The sequence below is a fragment of the Emydura macquarii genome, unplaced genomic scaffold (assembly GCF_026122565.2).
Source record: "Emydura macquarii macquarii isolate MOO-44397 ecotype Brisbane River unplaced genomic scaffold, CSIRO-AGI_Emac_v2 contig_3517, whole genome shotgun sequence".
In the NCBI taxonomy this organism is placed as follows: Eukaryota; Metazoa; Chordata; order Testudines; family Chelidae; genus Emydura; species Emydura macquarii.
Window position 1 is genome coordinate 4,864,905 of NW_027133654.1, and position 14,178 is coordinate 4,879,082.

Below are 14,178 nucleotides of genomic sequence, written 5' to 3' on the forward strand. Positions count from 1 at the left end.
AGGGAAGGAGATGTAACAGTCTGAAAGGCTCGGAAGAAGCAAAACAGGGAAAGGATGGGCCCCCAAAGTATTGATTGTGATCCTTTGACGTTTCTGAAATAAACAAAATGCACCTGTTGTCTCATTGCTGTGTACCTTCCCCCTCTTCATGCGTGAGGCGGAGGGAGAGGATGTAGCCTATGGAGGGCACCATGTAATCCAGTTCAACAGCCAGCCAGTAGAGGGCATAATCCCTAGTGTATAGACAAAAGACGTAACAGTGTGAGTCAGAGATGACTGGGTTCAGCGGAGAGCCAGGTGTGGCATGTGGGCAAGAGCAGCCACCTGGAAGCACAGCCAGGGAGTTGGCTGCAGAGCCCAGGCTAGGCTCGATGTTAGGATAGCTAGCTTCCCAATAGGGGGTGTTATAGTATGAGAGTATGCTTGTGTACAGGGTAATATCTAGTAACATAGAGAACTCTATTTTCAAGGAAGTGCTTGATGAGAGAGGACTGTATATACATGAGAAGGGGGGAATAAAGCCTGAGCGTTGCATGTCTTGGTGCTCTCTCTTTTTATGTTTGAACACTGAGCACCAAGTGACATGCAGCCTGAGACCTGGGACTGGAAGGGGGAGACCTAGGCAGAGAGGTAGACTGCTGCCGGCTGAGGGCCAGCAGTATCAGCGGAGGAAGGATATGGTGCAGCAGCCTGCAAGTAGGAGTTGGGGGAGCAACTGCATATGCATGGCAGGAGAATTGTATGGCTAGACCTCCATGAGAGCACAGACAAAAGTACTGAACTCTAGCCAATGGGGTCTCCAGGCCAGTGCATCATTGCCTCTGGGAGTGAGTAGATGGAATGACCTATCCATGGCACTAGGCCTGAGGAGCCCTAGGAGGTACAGTTATTATAGCCTCGAACAAAACTGCCCCTAGGGGTTGGGAGAGGAACTGTTTGGTTGATCTTTGTGCAGCTGTGAAAGTAATTGTGCCTAGGCTATTGCAAGTTTTATTTTCTGTCCTCTTGTGTAAAATGATCTTGTTACTCATTTGAAATGTATGAGTGTTTACTGGAACCCACAAAGGCCTGGAATCTGTAGAGCCTGATCCTTGCAGAGCCTGTGTGACTAGTGTACCACAAAATTCACAATGACAGCCTGCAGTGGAGTTGGATGCTATAATATTTTGACCCTCAGGCTGAAAACGTTGGACCCCTCTGATATATAGTATGACTGTCCTCTCGCTTGTTTCATTTCTGTTTTTACATGCCATATGCAAGGCTTTAAAATTAAGAACTGTGTTTTAAGGATAAAACTGATTTAATGAAATGTCAACCTCTCTGACCGTAAATCACTTGAGATCAAAGCTGATGTACCACTGAATTCTGGGTCCTCATTGATTCTCCTGAAAAAGAAGTTACATGGCACAGGGAGCTCTGCAGCTTCTTGTTGCTCCAATAATCAGTATGGTATAAACATAGAATGTTCCTTCTCCTATCTCCATCATGTCCGGGCAATTGTGCAAAGCCACATGTTGGGACATGCTTGGAAGAACCAGCTGCTTATCCACTTGTTCTAGCAATAAATCCAAATAACTGCAAAAATTCTAATTTCAGAAACTTTGCTAGTCAAAGTAATCTTTACTGGAAAGATTTTCTGATTTCAGTGGGCTTTGGAACAAAATCCCTTACATTTTCCTTTTAAAAATATAGGGTGAATTTGACTTTTCATTCAAAATAGCCTTTGCATTATTTCACTTTACATTTTGAAAACCTTAAAAATATTAATGTCTAGGAAATTCTAATCCTATTTTGTTTAAAAATATACAATGTGCTGCAAGTAATAAGATACCGTAATGTATTTCTTAAGGACTATTATCCACAACTGAAACTTAACGAAGTCTGAACATAACCTCTCATTATGATTTTCTTGTGCCATCTGCTGGAGTATTTTTATAATTGCAATAGTAGGCTGAGCCCCTTTTTCATGCAACTTATTTGTTTCCTTTAATCTCTTCCCTTCAACTGCCCATTTCTTAAATATATTTTCTTCTCCCTAGTTTGGAGTCTTAAATTAAAGGAGAAGTGAGTAATACAGAACTAGTCCTACTCCTTGTGGAATGCGCCTTATTTAATTTACATTTATATGTCAGCTTCAATACTGAGGGTTGTTTTTTTTTGTGGGGAAGGCTAAGGCCCTAGCTAAGGAGCATTCAGGCACAAGCAGATAACTAAATGCATCTGTCCCCTTGGGAGGGCCTTTTGTTGACAGAGAGAGAGAGGCGCACAGAACTGGGGATCATGTGCATACTGTTTAAATAATGAAATAAGTAGGTGTTTTAGGCTTGCTTTGTTTTAAATGGTAATGTGGGGTGTTACTTTTTCAGCCTTCGGAATTGTAAGGTGCTTGAAAGGTGACTTTTCATGTGCACCAGCTAAAATTCAGCTATAAGGAGTAACTCTTTGGCAAACTTATTAGCACCAGGCTGGTTGAGCCAGGTTGTTGAGTCTGCAGCTGCTGAGATCTCAGACCAAAGGGGAGTTGGGGTTTCTCCCTCATACAGGGTGTTCCAGACCCAAGGAAGAGCATGGAAAAGGCACGAGACAAAAGTGGGAGAAATATAAAAAGGGAGTGTTCAGGCATGAGGTGCTAGGGAAGCAAAGGAGTGAGGAGCAAAGTAATAAATGATGTTGGAGATAAAAATACATAATACTGTTTCTTTTCAGCAAACCATCAGGAGTTAACCTCATAGGGACAGCAACTCCTAGTCCGGGAGTGAAGTGCCTGCTGGACAGCCCATTGGGTATGTAAGAGCCGCTGGGAATATAGCATGAGTAGATCTACTCATCCTCTGTTGTATCCGCATCTGTGTCTCCAACTGTTTTTTCAGGTTTCGTAAGTTGGGCTGCATGGGGACTAAGCAGGGGCTAAGTAACCTTCTTACAATCCAGTACAATGCGTGGGGTAGCCATTGTTCCTCTCCAGAGCATAGTGCTAGTGTCTTGCTCCTGAGGACGTGCAAAAAATGTACATGTCTCACAATGGGCCCAAAATGACTCAGTGTGAAAAGAGAGGAAAACTTTGTTAAAACTTCTTGATGCTAAACTCATTGCAGGTATCTGATCTGTTAGGAAAGTGGCTTAAACAAATGGAAGAGGTTGATTAAACAGAGAACTATGCGGGGAAGGGAGAAGAAACAAAACAGTTGAGGCCATGATTTTTGAAGGTGATTAGTGATTTTGAATGCATTCATTTTTGGGTGCCCAACCTGTGACACCATAGAGGGGCCTGGTTTTCAGCAAGTGCTGAGCACTCACCCTCTGAAAAGAAGGCCTTTTTAAGATGTCTCCAGTTAAGAATCCAAAAATCAACATACCCAAAATCATTGTTATTTATCTTGGCCTTCAAGTTGTGTGTATTTTTTTTAACCAAACAAAATAGTCTGATAGCTAAAGCACAGAACTGGGAATCAGACTGCCTGTATGATCTTGGGTAAATCACTTGATTTCTCTGGACTCAATTTCCCCATCTGTAAAATGGATAATACCTACATCAAATGTGTGCTCTTAATACACTCGTTTAAAAATTGCTTTGAAATGGCTTGGATGGAAGGTGCAATGAAGATGCAAACTGTTACTAATTTATTTTTTAAATAGAAGAGGTTTGAGAAATATGTGGGGGGGGGGAAGGGGGTGGCGCAGAAGGGAAGCATGATATTAATATTGTAATTGCCTGCTGAAATAAGTCCTGTTAACAGTACAGGAAAAGATCTGAAGGTGTATCTTGGAATCTGAGTTTAAAAATAAAAAATCAAATGTCTTCCTTTGTAATTAGATGGTATAAGTGAGGTGAGTGTTTCTAAAAAGGAGCTGATCTAGGGGCTCTGCTTTGATCCAGGGACCATTAAAGTAAATTACGTGATTATAACCTCCAAGAAAGCCTTTTACAGCATCAAACAAGGGCCCTCCTCTGATGTTGAAGATGTTCTGCACTCAGTGAAGGGGGCCTTAAGAGATATTGGAATGAGTCAGGAGTTTTCAAAGTAATTGGCAAGCCTCAATGCAGAAGAAGCTGCTGTGAATATGAGCAGACCGAGAGGATTAGCTACACTCATTAAAGAGAATGTATCGCATTAAGGTCTATTTTCTAAAACACTAGAGCTTCTCTTGGCTGATGTTTTCAAGGGTACTGTTCTCAGCCAAATTGATGAGATGCTGTGTCCTTATTTTCATATGAAAAGTTTCAAAATAAAATAAGAGGGAACACTCTGAAGCCTATAGTTTGATGTGCAAGCCAAAAAGTGACAATGAGATGTTGGCACAGAGGGCCCAATTCATCGTTTACTCTGCACCTTGTGTAGTCATTTACACAGTTCAAGGTGAATGTAAAATATGACCAAATAAGAATGGTAGCATTTTATACAGAATAACATCTTTTTGTGGGCACATAGCTTGCCAATTGCAGAGGGACTCACTTCCAGTACTCATACTATCAGATGAGCACAAACAAATCAGGAAGAGAAAGAAATAGAGCTAGTTAGGTCAGAAATATTATCAGATGGAATGGTATCCAAAGGAGAGTGGAAGTTTTACAATTCTGTCGTGACTGCAAAAGGTGGTAGTCAACAAACTCCAGATTGGAGATGTCATTTGAAGATGTCATTTTATACCCAGTTTGCACTCACTTTGGACTGGTATAAATGGCTATACAAGGTGCACAACAATGGTGAACTGAGCCCATAGTGCTTAAACTTCGGATTAAGTACATAACCATAGGACAAACATGGTGTCAGCTAGTTTTCTCCATCAATCTTTTGAGTAAAAAATAACTTTACCATAGGCAGCATAGGTAGCTTTTCAGAAGGGAGAAGACCTGTGCTTAGTAGATAACTGAAAGACTATTCAATTGTATTTTATTTTCTTAATCCAAGAAAGTTCAAAGTTCTTCATATTTTGCCTACTTAATAAAAGAAAATCAACATATTATGTTTACAGATAGACAATACCAAGGAGTCAGAATGAAGTGGAAACTGCCTAGAGGGCTTGAATGGCCCCATAGTAAGGCAGTAAAGTTGTAGTTTGGTGGTTATTTTTAAAACAGAATAACTTTATTATAGTCTATGGGCCAAAACTCCAATCTTTACTCAGGTTATGCTCTCATTAATGTCACTGTAATTGGGATTGCAATTGGCACAATATAATGTCCTGAAATAATATAGTGCTTTCTTCACTATGAACAGTTACTATCCAATGAATTGACAGTATATTTCCTTGTACTCTATATCCCTGATTCAGGAAACCATTTAAGCATGTGCTTAACTCTAAGCACACATTTAAATGATTTGCAGCATGGGAACCTATGTGAAGAAGGCTGATTTTATGGAGATGTGTTCTCCATTATTGTATTTCTGCCTAATTCAGATAAGCTTCTTAGTGCTGAAAGCTAAAGAAATCTGGACTATGCATATTTTAACAACCTCATCACTTTTCTAGTGAACCAATGGTGACATCCATTTAAGCTTCACCACAATAACTTGGCTCTGAGTCCAAGTGATAGTAAACGTTTAAAAGTGAATACCTACAAAGAAGGTGCTCCACGTTAACAAATGGGAAAGCAGACTGTTACTGGTGAATTACATACTGTATGGTAAATGCTCTTCAGCCACACAAAGGGGATAAAAAAGGATTGGTGGACCTTTCTGTGGTGTCCACTCATGTAGGTTAGCAAAATAAAGACAGATGGTGAAAAATTAAGTCTAATTCTTCATCTTAGCACAACCATTGCAGACTGCTTTACTGCACTCACTCTAACTAGAGCTTAATTCCCCCTCTACAGCTCTCAGTGACATGCCACCTACTATAGCTTTGCAACTTTTCATTCATTAGGAATGTCTAAGGCAGACACAACACTGGTTTCAAACCACCCATTCAGATTTTCAGCTGCAGAAAGAAAGATTTTGACAGCATTAGAACAGTTGGCCTCTGGCTTGCTTTAAACATAAAGAGACACATTTTCTTCTCAGTTACGCTGGTGCAGGTGAGAAGAGATTTTGCATCAAACTCTGGAGGATGTTAAAATTCTTTGTCTAAGTGAATCAGTAGATTAATTTTGATTTTCAGCTGATGAAGGGAGCTTATTACCTGGGTTACCTTCAGATTTTGAGGACTTTTAATTGAATAAACAGCAAAAGAAACCTCCCTGTTCTGATTAACAATGCATATTGTGCAGGCTGTTTTATTTTTGGAAATTGCAGCAATATTATACTTATTTTATAAAAAAGAATTGGTCTTCACTCTATACATATTTACCTATATTTATATAAAGTGTTGTCAAGGGAAGTACTATGTACCACAAAGCAGGTGCTCCTTTCATATCTTGAGAAACCTTCTTAACATATTATATTATCATCAACTTCCTTCTCTAAAATATCCTAACTGAACATCCTAGTATCTACGTTGGAGCCGACCAATATGGGTCTAAGAACCACTGGTTTAGCACACTTGTAAGTATCTTGATCAAATGCTTAGAAATATTTTCTTACGTGTTTGGATGTAGTAAATTGCTTATTATCTAGGCTTTTTAGGCATGTTTAGAGCAATTGTATAAATACCATTCATCATTTGGATTTAATAAAGACATTTATGATTAAATTAGCATTTGTTGGTTTCCCATATTAATATTAATTATTTCAAATATTATTAATAATTCCAACAGTGTGTCAGGCCTAATGTGAGTTACAATATGGGGGGTCCTCTGCCAGTTGGCATAGAGGGGCTTTCGGAGTCACAAGGATGGAGTCTTCTAGCCACTGGTAGAAAGAGATGGTAGAAAGCATTACTTATGGATACTGTTATGTGAGAATTTATCATTAGTGAGGATTCCAGGCACAATCCTAAACTACAGACTAAATTGACCAATTGTGAGTGTATACCTTCAACCAAAGAAGACTGCACCATTGCAGCAAACTCTTCGTGCTCTCTCTTTGTGTATATTTCATTCATATAATTAGACAAAGAAAGGAAGATAGGGAGTATCAGCTCTAGTAATATCTGAAACACAAAAAAACAATCAAGCTATGGTAATATCTGAAACCTGAACAAGCAATTAATGGTGCAGTGCAGGAGTGCCAGATCTTGATCAGTTTGATTTCTTCATTCGCTGATGCTAATCAGCAGTCTCAACCTGCTTGTATTTTCTTCAGATATTTAAGAACAACATTTTTAAACTGACCACTGATTTTTGGGTGTCTCAGTTTTTGGATGCCTGACATGAGACACACTGGCCTGATTTTCAGAGGAGCTGAGCATCCACAGATCCAAGTGAGGTCAATGAGGAGCTGAGAGTGCTAAGCACCTTTGAAAATCAGGCCCCAAATGCCTTATTCTGTATTGCTCCTCTGCTTCCCATAATCTCTCCTTTGCCTCTTTCCACTTCCCATCTCCCACGCAAACATACCCTGAAAATTCCATCTCAGGGTTTCTCTCTCTGAAATTCCTTTTTGTTTTCCATACATCAAAACTCACTCATCTGCACTTCTCATTTTAATAGAATCATATTCACTCTTCTTTCCACACATTTGGTTTTTGCGGCATGTCTTTTTATTCAAAACAGCTGAAAAAATGGAAAAACAAATGTAAATGACAACAGCACCATCTGCTGTTCTATGAGAAGCATAAAGCTTGTGGAACCAGGTTTTCCTGGACAAATCATCCAGTGATGAGCCTGAACATCTGATCTGAGCAGCCTCAACTTGGATTTGGATCTGAACTTTGTGATTCAGGAAGGACTAATTTCTTGGCTTACAAGACTGGATGCATTCAGGATAGTAAGGACTTGTGAAAGAGCTACAAGTATTTTAGAGCTCTTATCATTAATCCTGGTTTGCACTCCCTTTTTATTTTATTTCTCCTCCCCACAAAAACTGAGGATATGTCTACACTGCAGAGTGAAGTCGACTTACTTAAAATCGACTTTCACCCGCTGATTTGTAGACATTGCTGGAGCGTGTCGACACCACACTCCTTGTGCCGGGCTCATGTGTCCACACTCGTCACGCTTGTGTCGACATTCAAAGTAGTGCACTGTGGGTTGCTATCCCACAGTGCAACTAGCCGTGGTGACTGTTGGGACGAGTTTCATCATCCCATGATGCAACGCTCCTTCCCCCTCCATTCTTCCACCAAACAAACAGGAAACTGGTTCTCCCGCCATTTGTTTATGCCGTGTGCTCGCTGTTGCTGCAGAGACATGAAGCCAGCTCAACTCTGCACTATTATTGTGAGCGTCACAAATACGTCGCGGTTTATCCTCGAGTATTTTCAAAGGAGAATGATAACCCGAAGCACAGGCAACAGCGATGTCATGAGGCTGCCCTGCTACAAGACATCGAGTGTAACAATTCATGATTGCTGCAGGCCATAACGCATCATCTGCAGCTCATGGAGTGCTGGTTCTGGTCCCGGGAAACAAGCACAGACTGGTGGGACTGCATCGTTATGCAGCTGTGGGATGATGACCAGTGGCTGCAGAACTTTTGTATGCAAAAGGCCACTTTTCTTGGACTTTGTGCGGAGCTGTCCCCTTCCCTGAAGCACGTGAATACTCCCTTGAGACAAGCTCTGACGGCCGTCGCTCTGTGGAAGCTGGCAACCCTCGACTGTTACTGCTCGGTTGGGAATCAGTTTGGAGTCGGTAAATCTACAGTGGGAGTTGCCGTGATTCAAGTGTGCAGCGCCATCAGTAGACTTCTGCTACGAAGGTTCGTGACTTTGGGAAACGTGCAGGACATAGTGGATGGGTTTGCCGCAATGGGATTCCCAAACTGTGGGAGGGCCATTGATGGCACACACATCCCTATCTTAGCATCTGACCATCTAGCAACAGAGTACATAAAATGCAAGGAGTACTTTTCCATGGTAATGCAGGCCCTTGTGGATCACAAGGGTTGTTTTACTGACATCTATATGGGGTTGTCTGGAAAGGTGAATGAAGCGTGCATATTTAGAAACTCAGGGCTGTTCTCTAACATTCAGGCGGGCACTTTCTTCCCAGACCGAAAAATTAACATTGGTGATGTGGAAATGCCAATAGTGATCCTGGGGGATCCTGCTTACCCCTTGCTCCCTTGGCTAATGAAGCCATACACCGGGCACCTTGACAGCAACAAGGAGCGTTTTAATAACAGGCTAAGCACTTGCAGAATGGTGGTGGAATATGCGTTTGGGTGTTGAAAGGCCAGATGGAGATGTCTCCTTACTAGGCTGGACATGAGTGAAAAGAACATCCCATCAGATATATCGGCATGCTGTGTTCTTCATAGTGCGTGTGAAGCGAAGGGGGAAAGGTTCCCCCAGGATTGGGCTGTGGAGGCAGAAAGACTGGCCACCAATTTTGAGCAGCCAGATGTCAGCAAATACGCTCAGAGCTAACCGCAGAGTGCTTCACCTTTGGGAAGCACTGAAAACCAGGTTCTGCAGAGAGACACAGTAATGATTTCTGTTTCTATATGTTTTGTGCCTTTGCTTACCATCCCCCCTCCCATCAATATCTGTACCCTCTAAAGCCCTTCCAAAACAAGCTATGAATTAATAAAGAGACATGTATTGAAATGATGCAAACTTTTATTTATGAACATTCAAGTTGGTGGGGGCGGGGGGCGAGTGTTCATTCACAGTCTCAAGGGGTAGCGTGGTTGCTTGCAGGACAGCTGTCAGTGTGGCCACCATTGCTTTCTGCTTGCTTCCACTGGGGTGGAGTGCACCACATACTGCAGCCTGGCCATTCTCTTCCGAGACTGCTTGGGGGGTGGGGGAGCGGGAGGGCAGCAAAGCCATAGGCGGAGGACTCTGTCCGGCCGCCGCTCCTTCTGAAGCTCCACAAGCCACCTGAGCATGTCTGCCTGATCGCGCATGATTAGCAGCATCTCCTGCTGGGTACTGCAATCATGCTTCTGCATCGCTCTTCGATTCTCCCTGTCCATATCCATGTTCTGGGACAAGGTCGGCCACCACGTTCGGAGCTCTATCTCAGTGGCCATGGAGGCGTTCATGAGTTTTCCAAACATGTTGTCCTGTGATATTTTTTTACTCTTTCTGATCTGCGATAGTCTTTCCGCAGCAGTTCTTGGGGCCGGGGGGAGCCAAGGCCGAGGTGTCTACAGAATTAAAAGAAATGCACAAAGTTGCCATTGTTAGCAGACCCAGGAAAATGAAGCAACTGCAACAATGTATAAAATACTCCCCTTAGTGTGCACAAGGCTAAGCCAGACCCACATTCCATTCTGAACATCTCAGAAGGGTCAGCTCGCAGTGCCATTACAGAGATGGTAAGCCAGGGGCACTTTACTCTGCTATAGAGAGGATTAATGATCGCTAAAAAGCTCATTTCAAATGCCCTGTATTAGGGGGATGCCTGGGCTCCACGGTTTAATTAAGATGACCGTTTTGTCACGAGGTGGCCACAGTGGATCTGAGGACAGTGCGGGCAGGTTAATAGTCTCGTCAAATACCTAAGCAAAATTATTTAAGTGACTCAGCAGAACAATACAAAAGGGAATACAGAGGTACAGGGTATTGGCTGTATAGCTCGGGTACTTTAAACATGCACCGTCTTCCCTAGGTGACCCTGAGCAATATCAGTCTCCTGAAGGTAACGCAGGAGGAAAGGGAAGATTTGCTGCACGCAGCGGGGTATCAGCCTGGCCCTTATGCCGCTATGCTGTGTTCGGCCATGATTCCAGCTCACTTGATTGCAGTGTGGCACGGCAAAGTATCCTACCAGGGAGGAACAAACAAGGCTGCCTTCCCCCGAAATCTTGTGCAAAGGATAACAGATTACCTACATGAAAGTTTCCTTGAGATATCAACGGATGATTCTCAGAGCATACCTCTGCATATAAATAATCTGTTCCGGGAGTAACCCCCCAGTAAAATCCACTAAACCTCTGAAATCCCCATCCCCCCATTTAAAAAGACATAACTGCTAAGAAGAAAAATAAAACTCACCAGATGTGCCTTCCCCGGGATCATTATTGCTGTCCTGTGTGCTGCTGGACAGGTCTGGGGTCAGGAAGAGGTCCTGACTGTCTGGGAGAATGGACACTCCGCTCTCCTGCACGCTGCTCTCCTCATCCTCCTCCTCGTCCATGGAGTCCTCATCATCCCTGGACTGGGATCCAGCGGAGGTATTGATGGTGGCACTGTGGTGGGGTCGCCGCCGAGAATTGTATGCAGCTCCTCATAGAAGCAGCATGTTTTGGGCGAGGAGCCAGAACGGCTGTTAGCTTCCCTGGCTTTTTGATATGCCTGCCGTAGTTCCTTGATCTTCACGTGACACTGCTGCACGTCCCAGTTGTGCCCCTTCTCCAACATGCCCTGCGAAATCTTCCTGTAAATGTCCAAATTTCTTTTGCTGGCTCTGAGCAGAGCCATAATGGACTCCTTGCCCCACAGACCGATGAGATCTAAGACCTCCGGTCGACTCCATGCTGAACTGCGTTTGGGCCTTGCAGTAGCCATGACGAGTTCAGCTACAAAGCTCTCACCACACTGGCTGCACAGGAAATGAAAATTAAAATTTTCCCGTGGCCTGAGGGGAGGGGCCATTTCCAGTTTGCATGGCCATGTAACAGCAGAGCGCAAATGTCCAGAGCGGTCACAACGGGGCATTATGGGATACCTCCCAGAGGCCATTAACATTGAATTACGTTACGTTCTGTCTACACTGATGCAAAATCAACCCATGAAATTCAATTTATGCACTATGCCACTTATGGCGGTGGTTTTATTACATTGACTTTTGCCACGCTTTAAGTCGACGGAACTACCGTGCCAGTGTAGATGCAGGCATTAGGAGATCGACGTAAGTGACGTTACATTGACCTCTGTCACCAGTGTAGACCAGGCCTGAGTCATAAGACTGTAGGTTACATTTATTACTATCTTTTCTTTTCTTTCCTTTCCTGTGGCTTGATATACGGTCATTTTCTGTTGTTTTGCTTTATATTTTTCTTTTCCTGTCCTACCTAGCTTCAGGTAACCTTCTACAGTGCACATGGCTGCACACTTCAGATCTTCATGTGAATATCTGCTACAACACTCAGTTCCCTCTTTCCTTGTATTTTTCTCATTGCAAAGGCTGCCCCATAAGGCAATTCATGTGCAAACTGTATGGCTTGCTATTTGTTGCATGGCAGCACTGGGAGAGCCTAGGAGAAGAGAGGAATTTAGTTAAATTACAGACAAATACACTGTATATTTGAACACATCTGTGGATTTCAGCATATGCTGTAATTAGGACCTTGTTACTGTAGGACAGGGTTTTGGAGGGAAATCTCCTGGAAGACTCCTTTACTGAGATCTCTTCCCCAACCTTTTCCAGTGCCCCATATATCCTGCTGAGTGGGATGGTAAAGTCTGCTTTTCATCTTGCAGAAAAAACTATGGTGCCCAGTTCCAAATATGATGGATCTCCAGGGAATCCACAGGAGCGTAATGTCATCCACACTAAGGTTGTATGCCTCCCATCTTCTTCAAGGAATCATAGCAGAGCTAGATGGGGAGATGATGTGCACTGTTCTTGGTGCCCCTCCATGGGGATCTCAGACCATACAGAGACACCTCAAGAGGGAAAGGAGGGTGTCCACAGAGGCATCTTCTCATGTGAATGCGGAATCTGTGTGTAGACCTAGAGGGGGGTTATTATAAGTCTACAAGGGTACCACATGGAGGTACATTTTCATGAAAGGACAGGTTTCTGTTGGACCCAAAACACCATCAATGCTTTTTTCTCTCTGAATTCTGTAATTGTTTTTGGATTATTCCCTCTTTATTAATGTAGGGCAGCTGCTAAATTCAACAGTGATACTCTGGTAGCATATTTATATATTTTTGGAAACTGCATGTAATGAGGGGTTAAGAAATGCATAACAACCTTCCAGTTAATGTAATTTTGCCCATAATCCTTCTCCAATTTGGATTAATATAACTGACTAATAGAAAAGTCACCTATTTTAATATAATCAGAATAATCAGAATTGTTGGACTGTGTGATCAGACAGGCAGAAATCACTGCAATAACAAGTATTGTGCATAATCTGCAGAAAATTTAACTCTAAGGCAGGGGTTCTGGAGCTGGGGTTCGTGAACAGGATAGCAGTCAAAAAAGTTGTGACCACTTTACAATTCACATATTGCTAAATGGGTAGGGTGTCTTGGCTAGATTTCAACTAGATGGTACAGAACCACTAAACTAGGATGTCTCAGCCATCAAATGAGCCACAACTGGTTTATTTGGTTATTGTGGATTTGGAAACCCTTATCAGGCAATAGAAACAATATTGTATCATTTAGATAACAAATCACCCATGATGAATATCAAATTAAAAGAAGCAATAGCGTAAGATTCTCAACCCTGTTCTGGCTCCTGTATGCCAGAAAATGGGCTAGGGTGACATAAAGGGGCTCTAAAAGCCCTGGATCTGGCTGTGGGAGAGTACCCTGAGTGCAGGTTCTGAGGAAAATAGTAGCAGGCTGTCCTCCAAGGAACTCCATGCAAACCCTAGCATAGGGGATGTGCCATGGCTGGGAGAGGGGCATGATGGGAACAGGAAGGAGGCTGAGCTGCAGCACATGGCATTATAGAGATTCTGGGCCCATCACTGTGGATTTTCCAACTCCAAAATGATTTCCCACTGACCAGTAGTAATCTGATATTGCAGGTTTCCAGAGTGTGATCACCTCTCACTTCTTCACTGTCAGTGCAGCTCTCATTCTGGTGTCCTTGTGCTGGAGGGCTGGGGCGAGCACAGCAAACAGATCCAGGAATGTGGCCTTTCATATCTGAAAGTTCTGCAGTCACTGCTCGTTGTCCCAAACCTAGATTATGATACAATCCCACCAGGCAGTGCTCATTTCTTGGGCCCGGAAGTAGCACACCACTGTCTGCAGCTGCTCTGCAAAGACCAACAACCTTGAATTGTTTTTTTGCTGTGTCCCTCATGTCCCCTGTTGTTGCAGTACTTCCTGTGGGTCTGTAAATACAGGAGAATTGTGCATTTTGTATTTGCAGCATTCACGAGAGTAATGCAGAGCTGTGTGAGCACCACACTTCTGTCAGAGATGGCGGACACTGAAAAGTGCTGCATGTGTGTATTTGTGGGATTTTTAAAAAAAGGCATGAAAATTATGGGATACAGCTGG